The following is a 5,376-nucleotide window of genomic DNA, read 5'->3' as shown; positions in this document are numbered from 1 at the left end:
CACACAAGGAGTTCCTTGTGATTACTTTACCCCCTGGAAGAGAATTGTCTATATAGGTTCAAGATATCGTATAGCCCCCATATATCGGTACCTCCGATATGTTGATGGTTTTATCCACATTTTTCAATGGCATTGTCGTATTTGAAGTTCGTAATGGGTACTACAATCTATGCAGGTCCTCCTCTTTGTATAGCCCCCATACAACGGTACTTCCCGCTATTCGGTATTTTGATCATTTTAGAGACATTATTTACCGGAATTGTTTGAAATTTGGTATTTGAAGTTCGCAATGGATAATACAGCCTAAGACAGAAAATTGTCTGTGCAGGTTCACGTCTTCGTATAGCCCCCATATAACAGTACCTCCCGACATTTGTTATTTTAATGGTTTTATCCACATTTTTCAATGCCATTGTCGTATTTGAAGTTTGTAATGGGTACTACAATCTATGACGGAAATTTGTCTGTGCAGGTCCTCCTCTTTGTATAGCCCCCATATAACGGTACCTCCCGATATTCGGTATTTTGATGAAATTTCAAATTTGGTATTTGCAGTTCATAATGGATAACATAGCCTAAGCCTGAAAATTTTCTGTGCGGGTCCACGTTTTCGTATAGCCCCATATAATGGTACCTCCCGATATTCGGTATTTTGATGATTTTAGCGACATTATTCACCGGAATTGTTTCAAATTTGGTATTTGAAGTTCGTAATGAGTACTACAGTCTATGACTGAAACTGAAATGTGCAGGTCCACGTTTTGGTTTATCCCCCATATAATATTCGGTATTTTTTTTATAAAATTTCGCATTTGAATATTGTAAGGGCTTATGATAAAAGTTGCTTATGCAGGTCCACGTCGTCGTGCACATATGGCTACATTCGGTATAATTAAAATTTCATATCGATTTTATTTTATTTATTGATTTTTTTAATTGCCAAATTCGTCCCAAATGGTGGAGGGTATTCAAAGTTCCGCCCGGCCGAATTTACAGCTTTTTTACGTGTTTAGAAATATTTTTAAGAGGATGTCATAACAAAACCTGGGAGTTTCTTAGATCCTTTTCTTAAAAGAATATCATGGCTACAGACGTGACTTGTAAAAGTGATTTATGAAAAATTCTTGTACTAAAATCGTTGGCTTTTCCAAAATTTCCTGAAAATCTACTAGAGGTATAAATGCGAATTTTTATATATTAAAATATTTCCGAGGGCCTATCAGAATTTGCAAATTTTAGGAAATGTCTGAAGGCTATGAGACCAAAACTGTGGACTTTTTGTTAATAATTTATATACCCTCTATCATAATCAGCATTTTATCAGCATAAGATCAAAAAGTGACTGTATAATTGGCTGTAGAAGTCCACATTTTCGCATTATTCATTAAGTTTTGTTAATATTTATCTGAGACGTATCAGCGCTTTAAATGGCGTTTTTTGTAAGAAATTTTTCAAGGTATATAATATAATATATTAATTGCAAATTTATATGGATTTTAAAAAATATATATTTTTTTAATATTGTTCAGGGACTTACACGTGAGTTATAGCAAAAATTCTCGAAGAGCAGTCAGAGCTATGAATTATATCTAATTATCTATATCTGAACAATTTTCATCTCCTGGAGGGTATCTACAATTCGAATTAACCCACCCATTTTTTTTTCATTTTTTCTGCACACACAACCTCATCACCCGGCCAAACCCCCCAGCAAATCTTGCGACAACCCAACACCACAGAAAAAAAAAATTGTTTATTGTGGCTTTCCTACTGCCTGATATAATGTACAATATTTTCATTTGCCTTGCTCTCTGTCTACCACCCGACAGCTAGCCAGCCTCTCAGTCGTGTTTTTCTTTTCTTTTTTGCTTCTGTACTTTTTGGTTGGCTATGGTGAGCTGATTGCTGCTTTCTGTCTCTCGTCTCGTTGTTGTACAGAAAACACAGGCATTATGTTCGAGCAGTAGTAGTGGTAGCAAAAAAAGTGTAAATGTTTTTGTTTGTTGCTCCATAATTTGTAGCATAGTTTGCAAACTCATGTAGCTCGGTTTTCATTTTGCAACGGAGGATGAGAAATTTGAGAATACACTTACAAAAAAACCAAAAACAGGCGAGTGTGGTTGGGTGATGCTGACGGTGTTGGTGGTGGTTGTCAGTCAGTCAGTTATTAGAGTGGGGTGTTGGTTATATCACTGTACTTTTTCATTCTTCATCTTCTGGCTCCGGGACCTATCTCGCCTTCTGCTAAACGTTGATGGCGGCAAACGTTTGATTTGTATTCACACACGTTTATGTACATGTCTGTTTGTCATCTTGTTGTTATTGGTGGTGTTCTTGTTAAATGCATGTCACTTAATTAATTAATTACTTTACGCTGTATATTTTAATTTTTATATAGGTATCTATATTGGTTTTGTTTGCCTTTGCCGTTTTATTGATTTATCTGTCTCTCGTGGTATTGATTAATGTATTTGATTAGTTGCCATTGATGGTTATCACTTTTTGAAATATTAGTTTGTTTTTTGTTTTCTTTCGTCTTAATTTAAATGTTTAAATATTAGCCTATCAATCTTAATTCCATTGAAAACGATTTTATTATCTTAAATGGTTTTTATTTATATTTAAATTAGGTGAGATAAGGAAAATGTTTATTAATGTCTTGCAGTTTTTGCAAGTAAAAATTTATGGATTAGCTATGGGAGAATTAAAAAAATGGATTTTTTAAATATTTGTATCAAGGACTATCAAAAAAACTAACGTGGATATTTAAAAAAAATTTCAAGGACCAACAAAAACGTGGATTTTTAAAGAATATTTTTGTCAGGGACCAAGAGAAACGTTGACTTTTAAAAGAATATTTTTTCCAGGACCAATAGAAACGTGGATTTTTTAAAGAATATTTTTTTTCAACGACCAACAGAAACATTGACTTTTAAAATAATATTTTTTCCAGGACCAATAGAAATGTGGATTTTTAAAGAATATTGTTTCCAGGACCCACAGAACATCAAACGACGATTTTTTAAAGAATATTTTTTCAACGACCAACAGAAACGTGGATTTTTTAAAGAATATTTTTTCCAGGACCAATAGAAATGTGCATTTTTAAAGAATATTGTTTCCAGGACCCACAGACCATCAAACGACGATTTTTTAAAGAATATTTTTGAAAAGGACCAACATAAACGTGGATTTTTTAAAGAATATTTTTTCAAGGACTAACATAAACGTGGATTTTTTAAAGAATATGTTTTCAAGGACCAACAGAAACTTGGATTTTTTAAAGCATATTTTTTCAACAACCAACAGAAACAGAAGATTTTTTAAAGAATATTTTTGAAAATGACCAACAGAAACGGGAATTTTTTAATGAATATTTTTGAAAAAGACCAACAGAAACGTGGATTTTTTAAAGAATATTTTTTCAAGGACCAATAGAAACGTGGATTTTTTAAAGAATATTTTTTCAAGGACCAATAGAAACGTGGATTTTTTAAAGAATATTTTTCAAGGACCAATAGAAACGTGGATTTTTTAAAGAATATTTTTTCAAGGACCAATAGAAACGTGGATTTTTTAAAGAATATTTTTTCAAGGACCAATAGAAACGTTGATTTTTTAAAGAATATTTTTCTAGGACCAATAGAAACGTGGATTTTTTAAAGAATATTTTTTCAAGGACCAATAGAAACGTGGATTTTTTAAAGAATATTTTTTCAAAGACCAATAGAAACGTGGATTTTTTAAAGAATATTTTTTCAAGGACCAATAGAAACGTGGATTTTTTAAAGAATATTTTTTCAAGGACCAATAGAAACGTGGATTTTTTAAAGAATATTTTTTCAAGGACCAATAGAAACGTGGATTTTTTAAAGAATATTTTTCAAGGACCAATAGAAACGTGGATTTTTTAAAGAATATTTTTTCAAGGACCAATAGAAACGTGGATTTTTTAAAGAATATTTTTTCAAGGACCAATAGAAACGTGGTTTTTTTAAAGAATATTTTTTCAAGGACCAATAGAAACGTGGTTTTTTTAAAGAATATTTTTTTCAAAGACCAACCGTGACGTGGATTTTTTAAAGAATATTTTTTCAAGGACCAATAGAAACGTGGATTTTTTAAAGAATATTTTTTCAAGGACCAATAGAAACGTGTTTTTTTTTAAAGAATATTTTTTTCAAAGACCAACCGTGACGTGGATTTTTTAAAGAATATTTTTTCAAAGACCAACAGAAACGTTGACTTTTAAAGAACATTTTTTTTCAAGGACCAACAGAAACGTGGATTTTTTAAAGAATATTTTTTTCAAAGACCAACAGAAACGTGGATTTTTTAAAGAATATTTTTTTCAAAGACCAACAGAAACGTGGATTTCTAAAGAACATTTTTTTCAAGGAGCAACAAAAACGTGGATTTCTAAAGAAGAATAACAACGTGGATTTTTAAAAGAATATTTTTTCAAAGACCAACAGAAACGTGGATTTTTTAACAAATATTTTTGAAAAGGAACAGCAGAAACGTGGATTTTTTAAAGAATATTTTTTTTCAAAGACCAACAGAAACGTGGATTTTTTAAAGAATATTTTTTCAAAGACCAACAGAAACGTGGATTTTTTAAAGAATATTTTAGCAAGGACCAACAGAAACGTGGATTTTTTTAAAGAATATTTTAGCAAAGACCAACAGAAACGTGGATTTTTTAAAGAATATTTTAGCAAGGACCAACAGAAACGTGGATTTTTTAAAGAATATTTTAGCAAGGACCAACAGAAACGTGGATTTTTTAAAGAATATTTTAGCAAGGAGCAACAGAAACGTGGATTTTTTAAAGAATATTTTAGCAAGGACCAACAGAAACGTGGATTTTTTAAAGAATATTTTAGCAAGGACCAACAGAAACGTGGATTTTTTAAAGAATATTTTAGCAAGGACCAACAGAAACGTGGATTTTTTAAAGAATATTTTAGCAAGGACCAACAGAAACGTGGATTTTTTAAAGAGTATTTTAGCAAGGACCAACAGAAACGTGGATTTTTTAAAGAATATTTTTTCAAGGACTATCAGACCAATAAATGTGGATTGTTTAAAGAATATTTTTTCAAGGACCATCAGACCAATAAACGTGGATTTTTTAAAGAATATTTTTTCAAGGACCATCAGACCAATAAACGTGGATTTTTTAAAGAATATTTTTTCAAGGACCATCAGACCAATAAACGTGGATTTTTTAAAGAATATTTTTTCAAGGACCATCAGACCAATAAACGTGGATTTTTTAAAGAATATTTTTTCAAGGACCATCAGACCAATAAACGTGGATTTTTTAAAGAATATTATTTCAAGGACCATCAGACCAATAAACGTGGATTTTTT

Source organism: Musca domestica, unplaced genomic scaffold, assembly GCF_030504385.1.
Source record: "Musca domestica strain aabys unplaced genomic scaffold, Musca_domestica.polishedcontigs.V.1.1 19, whole genome shotgun sequence".
Lineage (NCBI taxonomy): Eukaryota > Metazoa > Arthropoda > Insecta > Diptera > Muscidae > Musca > Musca domestica.
This window is presented reverse-complemented; position numbering follows the sequence as displayed.